The 13,407-nt window shown below is 33.0% G+C and overlaps 1 protein-coding gene across 48 annotated transcripts in view; it reads left to right on the top strand.

The window, feature by feature from the left end:
* nrxn2a (neurexin 2a) overlaps window positions 1-13,407 on the top strand; it is a 708,141-nt gene that overhangs the window by 182,541 nt on the left and 512,193 nt on the right.

Raw genomic sequence — 13,407 nt, 5'->3', positions numbered from 1 at the left:
ATTTAGGTTAATAAGTTACTGTATTTACTAGCATGATACGATACACAGTAAGAATGAACAATACTTACAACGTTATTTGAATCTGAATTTATGCTTGTTAACAGTAGTTAATGCACTGTGAGTTAACATGAACTAACAATGAACAACTTTATTTTCATTAACTAACCTTAAAAAAGATGCATAAATAGCATAATAAATGTATAGTTCATTGCTTGTTCATGTAATTAAATACAATAATTAACATTGACAAATGGCACCTTATTGTAAAGTGTTATCAAATTAATAAACAAATGTACTAGAATTCTCAAAGGCCCCATTTCCAATGATATATATATATATATATATATATATATATATATATATATATATATATATATATATATATATATATATATGTATATATATATATATATATATATATATATATATATATATATATATATATATATATATATATATATATATGTATATATATATATATATATATATATATATATATATATATATATATATATATATATATATATATATGTATATATATATATATATATATATATATATATATATATATATATATATATATATATATATATATATATATATATTATACTAAATTAATGCCTTGCTTATTTCTAAAAAGTTATTTTTGAAATGTGCGATGTAAAAATTGTACTGAGCAGTATTAGGATATATTCAATATTATGTGGGTTCTATTTTAATGTCATACAACTATAGTCATTACTGATAGTCACTATCTAACTAATGCAGTCTAGACTGTGCATTATCCAAAATTCCTTGTTCCATAATGGCTTTCTTTTGTCACTATATCAATTTGAGACAATATCTAAGAACAACATTTTTTTTCCCCCACCTTAATAACATTCAGTGTCTAACACATTATCACACAGCTTTTTCTCCTGGAATGAATCATGTACTAATACATTTTGATAAATGAAAAGATTGATATCCTGAAATATCAAGTACTTTGTCTTATAGGGGGAGTGTGATGGGCTCTAGCAATATCAAAGGTCTGTACAACAGAAACATGAACAGATGGAAAGTGTTTTTTCCTTTTTTTCCTCACAGCTTTTCTTTCATCGCTTGTGAAACTTCCCTATGCGATACTGTCGTAACCTTATTCAATGTGCCTATTCATCCAAAACTAGAGTAATGAGCGCAAGCTGCTAATTGGAAGGAAAATGTTTTGGTAAACAGTAATGTGTCATGGTTGCAACAGCGTCCCGATGATGTTTACTTTGCCTGAATTCGTCGCACTGTAATGGTGCCTTGATTCAACTCCAGACACTTTGTTGCGTTCCCCATCTTTTCAATCCAAACATTTCTAATTCAGCGCAGCGAAAATGTCACCTTCAGCAAGAGCCTTGTGCCCACCCTCATGACAGCCGGAGCTTTTATTTGAAAATAAACACATTTGTCAGCTAGTGGTTATGCTTTAGCTCTTCTTTCGCTTTTTGCCCTTTTTTTTTTGCTAGCTTTCTGTTGCCGACATTGACAAAAAAATAAATATCTCTTAGAAGTTTTTAGATAGCTTCCATTCTTCTAAAAAGATAAAAGTAGGTTTTGCTTCTGCCCTATAAGAGGAGATTGATGTCTGTACTGTATACTGAAAATGTATTCAGTGGAGACCAAAAATCGAAGAGTGTCTGTGAATATTTTTCTTTGCTTTACTCAGTGTTACACATTACATTAACAGCCTTAAAGATAAAGTGAAAAACTGAACCAGGATATTAATATTAAAATGATAATTTAGTGTATCCCCGTTTGCTTTAAAGATGGCTGCACTCAGTTTGCATGAGCTGGAGGAGTCTGATGATCATGTTTTGTGTGTGAGTGTGTGAAATATCCAATCACCAATGTTTACTTCAGAGAAAGCAGTGTAAAATACATGCATACAGTTGTGTAAAAAAGTGGTTTGCCCCCCCTTACTGATTTATTTTTGCATATTTGTCACACTTTAGTGTTTCAGATCCTCAAACAAATTAAAAAAATAATCAAAGATAACACGTAAACACATCATGCAGCTTTTAAATCAATGTTTTTATATTAAACCAAAATACAAAACTACATAGCACTGTGTGAAAAAAAGTGTTTAACCCCCAGGTCTTTTGGTGTTATTACTGCCACACCTGTTCGCAATCAATAAATCACTTAAATAGAACCTGCCTGACTAAGTGAAGTAGACCAAACAATCCTCAAAAGTTAGACATCATGCTGAGAGTCAAAGAAATTCAAAAACAAATGAGAACAAAAATAATTGAGATCTACCAGCCTGGAAAGGTTAAAAAGTAATTTCTAAAGCTTTTGGACTGCAGCGATAAACCGTGAGGGCCATTATCTGCAAATAGCGAAAACATGGAACAGGGGAGAACTTTCCCAAGAGTGGCCAGGCAACAAAAATGACCCCAAGATCGCAGCAACAACTCATCCGAGAGGTCACAAATGACCTCACAATAACAGTAAAAGAACTGCAGGCCTCACTTGCCTCAGTTAAGGTGAGTGTTCATGACTCCACCATAACAAAGAGATTGGACAACAATGCTTTGTATGGCAGATTTCCAAGACAAAAAACACTACTGAGCAACAAGAACATGAAGGCTCATCTCAGTTTTGCCAGAAAATATCTTGATGATCCCCAAATCTTTGGGAAAATACTCTGTGGACTGACAAGAGAGGAGTTGAGCTTTTTAGAAGGTGTGTGTGTCCCATTACATGTGGCATAAAAGTAACACTGCAATTCAGAAAAAGAGCATAGAGCAGTAAATAGTAGTGATGGTAGGGTAATGGTCTGTGGCTGTTTTTCTGCCTCAGGACCTGGAAAATTTGCTGTGATAAATGGAACCATGGACTCTGCTGTGTACCAAAATATCCTGACGGAGAAGGTCCGACCATCTGCTAGTGAACTTAAGCTGAAACGAACTGGGGTTGTACAGCAAGACAATGATGTAAAGCACACCAGCAAGTGCACTTCTGGAAGGCTGAAGAAAAACAAAATGAAGACTTTGGACTGGCCTAGTCAAAGTCCTGACCTGAATTCAATTGAGATGCTGTGACGTGACCTTAAAAGGGGGTTCATGCTTTAAAATCCTCCAATTTGGGTAAATTGGCACAATTCTGCAAATATAAGTGGGCCAAAATTCCTTCACAGCTCCATAATAGACTCATTGCAATTTATCAAAACGCTTGATTGCATTTGTTGCTAATTGTGGTCCAAAAAGTGATTAGGTTTAGGGCCAAACTCTTTTTTTACACAGATTTATGGAGATTTGTATTTGTTTTCCCTTAATAATAATAATAATAATAATAATAATAATAAAAACTTCATGATGTGTTTACTATTGTTATCTTAGAGGACAATTTAATTTTGTTTGATGATCTGAACCATTGAAGTGTAACAAAAAAATCAGTGAGAGAGCAAACACTTTTCACACCACTGTATAAAGCATTTTGTTAGTGTTGTGTTTAGATGGTTTAACATTTTGTTAAATACAGTATATGTTCATGTTCATTTTAGCATATAATGTTATCATGATTTAGCATGCTTCAGGATGACATTAGCACATTTTGTTTCGATTGATGACTCTGAAATAAAAAAATATTTGAAGTTTTCAGATAACTTTCATTCTTCTGAAAAGATTAGGCCGAAAACTACTGTAGAGTGTGAAAATGTTCCTCTTTGTTGTATTCAGTTTTCAGTTTTACCACTACCCATTACATTATCAGCAGTGAAAAGCTAACCTAAAATATTAATATTAACATGAATCTTGATTTATTTAAAGTGCCCACTTTTGCTTTAAAGACAGCAGCACTCAATTAGCATGAACTGTAGAAACATGACGATCATGTTCTTGTGAATGATCCAAAGAACGTTTTCTGCTTCAGTGCAAGAAAGGATTTAAGTGGCATGAAAATAATTATTCTGTCTGCCCAGAAATGAGGGCTAAATAATTTTTTCCCCTTTTTTATTAGTTTGAAAACAGTATATATCAGATGCAGTACATTTTTTATTTAAAATTATCTTTGAACTAGTGCTGTAGACTATAAAGCCTGTGAGTTGGTACCACAATGTACTACTGCACCTGTTGATAACAACATGCAGACACACGTGATAATGAATGAGTTTTTAAAATGTTTCCTAAATTGAACATTAGCATAAAATTGTATATTAACCTTTAAGTATAAGTGTATTTCTACTCCAATTTGTTTTTGATTAAATGAATCTAAATTCTAAATTAAATGGAAAGTTGTTTTTCCTGAACAAATTATTCATACATTTATTTTTTAAAGTCTTGCTTTTGTCTTTACGACCTTTTCTAAAAACAAAGAATAATTACTTGCTGAATCGGCCTCTTTGAACAAATAGTTTGAATAAATCTTTAAGACTTTCTACAAAATAATGCCAGTTCTAGTTCCAACCCCACTTCCACACATTTCTTATTTTTATATCCAGAGTTATATCTTAAATCTCAAATCTCATAGTGTTATTTGCAGTGTAAATGCATCAATGCCAACTAGAAGCAGAATTAAATTGTCAGTGATTAAATAAATAAAGTCCACTTTAATTCACTTTATCAATATTTTATCCAATTTTTGCAATGCTAAAATGTTCACACAGATTTCGTTTGATTTGTTGTAACAGCCATTTGTTTACGTATTTAAACCAAATCTATATCTTATGTGCTAAAATTGCATTCATTTTGTTATTTTTGTAGACGTCATTCCAACCAGCAGTTGAGAAGAAGCAGCAACTGTTTCTTGTGTGCTTAGTAACATTTTGTTCACACATAAAAAAAACAAACAAAAAAAAAACAGCATTGATAATATATTCATTGTTAATGATAATCTTGTAATATATATATTGACTATTCTACACTCCTTTTGGAAAAGTATTTGCACTTATATGCTAATATACACTTTTAAGTAACCAATATGCACCCTTCATGTACTGCAAAATGGTCTTTTATAAAGGCATTGCCTCACTGATAACTTTTGTACCCGTTTATCTGAGAATGCATGAACAGTATGCATACATTGCATGTTTGTTCCTCTCTGGTTCTTTTTGCCTCTACATAAAATCTTGCCTAATTTTTAACCAACACTAACAATGAACAAAAGTGATCCTTCATTGAAAAAAAGAATGAACAAGGGGAAAAAAGACTGGTGTATTAAAACCCCCGGTGGTCCTCTGAGGGGTGAAAATGAGATTGCTTTCTTAGATTCTGTGACTAGTTACACACCCATTAGCAGTAACTGCAACCAAACACTTCCTGTACAGTAGTTATTTATGAGGGTTTCACACTGTCTGAGAGCAATTTACATCCCACTCTTACTTGTAGAGCTGCTTCATCTCAGTCACATTTGAAAAAATACTTTTTCACACCTGAATATTGCATAATTGAAACCTTGAACACCAAGAAGGACTAAAGCTGCAAAATCTCTTCCCTTTTACATACACACTATCTATACAGTATACTGTTGCAGTCCACAACAAAATACAGTTTCATACAGTTGTAAAATGTGCATGGAAATATAATTTCCCTAACATTATAAAAACATAATATTATGATTTATTAATATATACAGTTGAATTTTTTTACCCCAATTTCTGTTTACCATAGAGAATATTTCTTTAGCACATTTCTACACATAATAGTTTTAATAACTAATTTTTAATTACTGATTTATTTAATTTTTTTAGCCATGATGAAAGTAAATAATATTTTTCTAGATATTTTTCAAGGCACTTCTTTACAGCTTAAAGTGACATTTGAAGGTTTAACTAGGTTAATTCGTTTAACTATGCAGGTTAGGGTAATTAGGCAAGTTATTGTATAATAATGACTTGTTCTGTTGAAAAAAATAATAATAATAATTCTAATAATTCAACTGTACACCAATGGGGGGAAATTACGCAAAATAATAATAATAATAATAATAATAATAATAATAATAATAATAATAATAATAATAATAATAATAATAATTTATATTTGTTAAATGTTTAGTTTTAAAGGATTTACTAGTTATGAAAATGCTAAGACACTTGACAATTGGTCAAAATAACAAATCATTTTAGTTCTCATGATTTGGTTATTCCATCAAATAAGGATGCATTACCTCTGTAACTATTAACTGCTTTAAAATTAATTAAAATAATGTTATTGTTTTGTCTGTTTGCCCAATTTATAACTTTATATAAATAAAAAAAGCTGTAAATGATAGCTTTTTTGGTCAAGAAATGAAATCAGTAGTAGTCCCAATAAAACTAAAATTAAATTTGACTCAATGACTTTAAAATGCTTTACTTTAAATTCAAAAATAGTAATCCAGATTGTTTTCAAATAGTATTTTAATGGTTTCCAATACACTTCCAGTCAAAGAACAGGAACATTTTAATGTTTCTCCATCTTTCTACTAAGGGTACTTTTAAACTTGTAGTTTTGGTCCACTGGGCTGCACGATTAGTTAAAAAAAGATAGTGATCTCGATTTGACCTTTTACATGATCTTAATTCAGCTTTTCTACGATTCAGCCGATTATATTTTCAAGGTCAGGAAAGAAGCATAAATGCAGTCGCACAAGTCTTCATATTATTTTGTATATGTTGCTCAGCAACATGGACACCTCCAAATAGAAATAAACATGTCACATATTGTATTTATAAGGTATAATCCACACAAAAATGTCGTTTCCGTCTTAATTTAAGGATGTTTTTGCGGCTGCGAAATCACACATGAGCTGACATGCTGTTTGTTTACTACCGAGACGATGCACGCATGCCCGCAATGATGTCTACTTTAGTGAACAGAACCTGCATAGGCTGTGGATGATATGACATGAACTGCACTCGGCAGTGTAAGTGAAACCAGCATGTGCATCATTTAAACAATATCACATTTTACAGTTATGATTACGACGCGCATTTGAGATGTTTTTTTTTTTCTTAGCTAACACAAACTGTTGTGTTTGAAAATAAATATTTAACAGTATCAGTATAACAACTACTTTAGCCTATATAATGTTAAATATAATGCAAGCAGGAATCTGATAATCATAAACGTTTTATTTTACCAGTGGAAAGAAAGTTATAATGTTGTCAATGACAAATGACAATCATATGTCTCAAACATAATAATTCAACTTCAGATCTATTAATAGCTTTTTTATTCTGTTGTCATCTTGTGAATTAACCACCAGGACAATTTCTGAATATATATATATATATATAAATATATAATTATACCTCCTAACCATATATTATTTAAAAGACACAGACATTCGATGAATCAACAAACGGTTGCTTCAGGTGGCAAATTTACTTGTTTTAGCAACAAGACTGCTCTCTTTACGATGGCTAATCTTGGCAGTGCTTTGCCTGTTGTTGCCAGCTGGATGCAGAGAGCGAGTGCATTCATCATTTCCTCGACTCCAGCTGAGGCAGACACTCATATTGAGAAGGGAAAATGTGACATTTACTAAAAGCATGTTTGTAATTACCTACGTTAACAGCAGCTCATAGCCTCATCCGAGACAGCTTTAACGCAGGCTATTTAATGTATATTTGCATTGCATTGATCTTGGCATTTTGCACCCTTGCATTGTAGTACTGAATCTCCCCTGTAGTTAATTTGTTCCCCTCATGCTTTAAGAATGTGATTGTTTACTATAGATGCATTTAAGCTTACTGTTTGAGTGACCTGTGTTCACGTATAGAAATGTTATTTTATTTAACTAATGAGAAATGTTAAGTCAATTCGTTGGCAAATGTCCTGAAGTTAAGGATCGTGTACATGTGCAAGACTGTTTACATACACACTTATAAACCAATTATTCTTAACAACCCGGCAATGTGTGTGGTCATGTAAACACCTAACACCTTTTTTTCTTTTTTATTACAGTAAGGTCAAAAACGGCTTTAGCATAAACCGATCAACACCACTTGATTGTTGGCCTTTGTAAACACTTTAACCTGCGTTCCATAGACTAAAAGTAGTGCTTGTGTGATGTTTATCAGAAAAGCTGATTTATGTGCATTCAGCCAGTGGAAGTATTTAGGGAAGGGGGGAGATAAACTGCCTACACTAAAGTTGTTGAAATGTGTTCTCAACTCTTGTAGCTGAAGTAGATGGGATAAAGTCAAAATGCCAGTGGTGGAAAGAGTACAAAAAAAAAAACACTCAAATAAATGTACTGTTATTCGACAAAAAATTATAACAATAAATAGTACTTCAGTAAAATATACCCAAGACTGCTTAGAGTACTATAAAAAAGTATACTAAAGTACTATGTTTTCCTAGTGGTATTTAATCAGTTATAATATACCATTGAATCAGATTGGATGTCTGTGTGGAACTAAAGATATACGAAAAAAAAAAAAAACACCTTTTTACCATATTGATGGAGTGTGGAGAGACACATGCAAATTGTGTTTAGAATTAAAAACACTAAACACTGGTAGTCTTAAAGTAAATAAATATCTTAAATCTTAAAGTCTTAACTAGTTTTAACCTGTATAAACCACATGAAATTTACACAAAATTAAACTAGTCGACATGAGAGTTCTGTTTCTGAACCTAAAAGTAATCAACTGGAAAATATTTCAAATAACCCAGCTTGATCTTTAGTGACACTTAGGGCTGGGCGATGTGGCCTAAACTCAAAATCTTGGTAAATTGAACATTTTAACTTGATTACGATTATTAAACAAATATTTTATTTATCTATTTATTTAAATTGTTTGATCTCACAGTTCACTGACGAGTTTTGGACAGTAAATATGCTCACATATTACAAGTGAGAGCTCTTTGAAGGAAGGGTGTACTTGATTATAAAATAATTAAAGCAAACACACAATAGTATGATTATTTATTAAACATCAACGTTGAACGACTGAATGCATATTGCCTAAAATCAACAGTCATTTTTTGTTTTCTTATTAAAAGTGAAAATAAAAACTTGCACTTTTGGAAACAAAAATGTTTTAATGTAAACAAATGTTTTAATGTAATGGATAATATTCTATCTCAAGGCATCTCTGGCGCAGCTTCCAATCATTGTCGACGAAGTGCAAAGTAAGGCTCAAAGATGGGTCTTTTATCCTACTTGACCAGAGATCAGATGTGGCTGCAAAGTGGCCGTAAAAGTAGAAATCAGCCACAGCCTTAAACAGAGCGGGGTCACAAAGGGAAAGTAATGGAAAAAGTTACCCTAAAAAATGTGATCGATTATAGGTTCTGAATGTCGATTTCGATTACTTTTCGATTAATCGCCATAGTAACACGAACTACAAATGTTAATAAAGAACAGTGGATGATTTTCTGGCCTTTATTGCTTAAAACCAGTCATCATCTTTGCATATTTCCAAAAGTGGTCAAATTCTAGTTTCTTTTGCTAAAACTTTTGAACATACCTAAGCCACATATCATAGCCTCTATGAGAGAGAATATTTAACATATTGAATTAATGCACTATATGGCACTTTTATTTGGCTATGTAAGTTTGATGACACTGTGTACTGTAAAGCACAAGCTATGCTTTAATAATCTCGCAGTTTGTATGTGTTAAAAAAAAAATAATATATATATATATATATATATATATATATATGGTTAGTGAAGTAAATACATTTTTCAGTCATTGACACAAGGCCAGTGATATGAGAGCCATGATATTTTCTGAACACTGTTGTCTGTTGATTGAAGAGGGATTTTTATGTGCACAAATATTCTCATAATGAACAACAAATTGTTAAAACAACATGAATTATTGCAGCATTAGTTATTGTAACAGGAGCTAGCATCATAGATCAGCTGACGTTCTGTGTATCCAGAATATGAGGTGTTATTTCTTTAACACACACAGACGTTGTTGGCGTTGGTGGTTTACAAGGATTCTTTTTAAGTGTAATGCATTATATACGGTAAAAAAACAAACAAAACATATATTATATGGGCTCACCCTACCCCTACCCCTACACCCAGCCCTCACAGGAAACCTGAATGTGTAAAGACCCCATTAAGTATAATTTTTAATTGTTTTGAATCACTAGAACACGACATATCATTGTAAATCACAGCAAAACATACAGATTTATTTTAGAATTTATCCAGACTGACATTGTCTTAGAGGCACTTTAATAAACAAAGCATTCTAACATGTATGTTTTGCACACTGCATATGTTTTTAGTTCATTGTAACTTAAACTAAGTTAATCATGTTCTAACCTAATATTTTAAGTGTTGCAAGCTGTTTAAACTCAGTTTAACATGATATAAGTTCAATGGACTCATAAGGTTCATTTGATTCAGCTTAAAAAATTTAAGGCAACCAGAATTTTTTTACAGTGAATAAACCCTGCATGATTTTAAACATCTGATGAATGTTGGTGTAAAACATTGAAAAGAGTATTTGTTGTGCTTGTTTATTTAAGTATTTTTATTTCAATAAAAAAACTATACAACATTACAATTCAAATTTATTTAAAATAATGATAAATAAACTAATCAAAACAAAATCTTACAGTATAATTATCGTGAATTATCAGTATAAGATTAAAAATCCTGATTGTACAGTAGCATCTCTAGTAATAGAGTTCATCATAGAGTTTAGTTTTCAAAATGGGGACTTTGAGAATAATTCAAAAATATTTAAAAGACAAAATTTACATTAAAAAAAGAAATTTTGTCTTAAAAAAATAATCGTTTTTTTTTATTATCAGAATAGTTTTCCTTGATGTGAGCAAAATGCCAAGAAAACCACAGCTACTATGAAGCACAGAAGAATTCATAAAGCGGGAAAATTTTCACAAACTAATTTTAGACAGGAGCAAGTGATTGATCGCGGCTGGTCTCTCATCTGCAATTATTAATAAGCCAATCGGATTAATCCAAACTCACTCTAAATAGCCAGTCTAGTATTATTCCCTTTATCTTCATTTTTTTGAAAAATCTAGAGCCCAGCATTTAAGCCCGAGCCTGACGGGGCCTGACTTTTTATGACCCTAGAGCTGGACTTGGAGCCAATTTTTCCGTCATAGCTTGCACACATATAGGGCTTCAGGCCTGCATCAGAAAAAAACCTTTAAAAAAAAATAAATAAATAAGTTTTAAAAGTTTATTTTACTAATGCGTGTGGTCCGGAAGCAGCAGTGATGTCTCGCGCATAGGGTCCAAGTACCATGGAGAACATAAAGAGAACAACTGCCAATGGCAAACTTAAAACTGTGAAAAACATTTGAGGAAAGGCTGGCCAATTCTGGTCAACTTTTCAAATAGTGACAACTTTAAATGAGCCAACTGGTTTTGAACAATGTACAACTTGCAAGTCCTGGGGCGCCAGCAGGATTTTATTCCAATTATGCACAAATCCTGCACCGCCCGCCCCGTCTCATCATCACTTATTCTTATTTCAATCTCAAGAAACACTGATGCTTGCTGTCAAAGGCTACGTTATTTAAGGGCATTCAAGGGCATTTAACTACAACATAATTTGTTTTCTTTTTAATATTAATATATTTTCTTTGAAATCTAAATGTGGCGAGGCAGTGGCGCAGTAGGTAGTGCTGTCGCCTCACAGCAAGGTCGCTGGGTCGCTGGTTCGAACCTCGGCTTAGTTGGCATTTCTGTGTGGAGTTTGCATGTTCTCCCTGCCTTCACGTGGGATTCCTCCGGGTGCTCCGGTTTCTCCCACAGTCTAAAGACATGCGTACAGGTGAATTGGGTAGGCTAAATTGTCCATAGTGTAGGAGTGTGTGTGTGAATGTGGATGTTTCCCAGAGATGGGTTGTGGCCGGAAGGGCATCGGCTGCGTAAAAACTTGCTAAATAAGTTGGCGGTTTATTCCGCTGTGGTGACCCTGGATTAATAAAGTGATTAAGCCGACAAGAAAATGAATGAATCTAAATGTAATAAAAGCACATCAGCACAAAGGAAAAATCACTCAAGACCTAATTTTTAAAATTATGACATATTAAAACATTTGCAAATATATGACAATCTATTTGAGGTGAAGTGCTTCAAGTCTGCTTTATGCTTCAACAATGCCAAAACACAAACTGGATTGAGAAATAAAATAATAATATAGCCTAAATAAAATTTAAATAATTTAAATCACCTTCAATGGTAGCGGTTCCATGCGAGGATGCTGCGCAGCTGGCAGCTGGATCTGAGTAGTCCGATGAAAGAGACACGGGCTGGGGATGGAGTTTCCCTGCCTCAGCTGATGAAACTGTGGTCTCCGCCCCATGTGAGGGATTATTATTTGTCTTATTAGTTTTAGGCCTTTTGGCCAACTCTCAAATAAGTTTAGCTGTTAGGGAGTTTACTCATTTTGAACCATGTTTTAAACAATAACTATCTGGATTGTAAGTTTTAGTGTGCAGAAAAACTGCCAGCAAAACTAAAGCCCATACATTTCTTTACCCATTTCCAACCATGCAAGTACATACACATTTTAAAACACACAAATGCACACCTTTATTTATTATCATTCTTGCTTTGTCAATATCATGTGGTGTATACTATTTAATAATAAAAAAAATAAATAAAAATAAATATAAAAGCTGCATTAGTTCCCAACATCTCATGGTAGGTGTGCACAGTGCATACAGCTGTACTGCTGCAGGTGCTACTGGGTTAAATTGAGTAAACTTACTGTGGACAACGCTTAAATGTCGATGTCACTTAAACTAAATTTTACATAAAAAAAAAAAAAAAACGTATTCTGATAAAAAAAATTAAACGAAAAGAAAAACATCAACTTTATATTAAATCCAAATCTGGGCTATTTTTTAATGGCTGTAACAGTATAAACTGGCTTTGGGTTGGACTCGGGCCAAAAATTTTGATGAGCTGTTGGCCAAGGGCCGGGCTATAGCCTGTGCGTCTCGGGCCAGGCCCGGGCTAGAGCTTAGATTTAAGGCCCGTGCAGGGCTCTACCCCATCCACCCCATCTCCCCTTTTTCCTCCTTTACCAGTGGGAGGTCTCAAGAACTAACTGATTTTGGACCCCCTTACATGCTCATCGACCTGGTGGGAGCCCTGGGTTGAATTATCTCTGAGCTCATGGTTCTTTCCTTGGACAGCATGCCAAGCCTGCTAATATTATTAAGCAATATCTAAGTGTGAACTCTTGAAATAAAATAAACAACCATTTTAGAAAAAAAAAAATGTTACAAAACACATCTGAGAACATGCAACAATAAGTTGTTCAGTCCTGGCCTTTTTTCCTGGAAACACAGTTCAACCTTTCAGTGAAAATGGACCATCATTCAAAACCTTAATGCATGTCAATGTGTGTTTCATTTAGCTTATTTATTACAGGAATATCTACAAATATGATGCTTTTGATGTTTTAGTCAAACCAGACTTTGAAGATGATCTTTAATTGTGT

This window comes from Danio rerio, chromosome 21 (assembly GCF_049306965.1).
Source record: "Danio rerio strain Tuebingen ecotype United States chromosome 21, GRCz12tu, whole genome shotgun sequence".
Lineage (NCBI taxonomy): Eukaryota > Metazoa > Chordata > Actinopteri > Cypriniformes > Danionidae > Danio > Danio rerio.
Note: the sequence above shows the minus strand (reverse complement) of the source record. Positions and strands in the feature narration are given on the sequence as shown.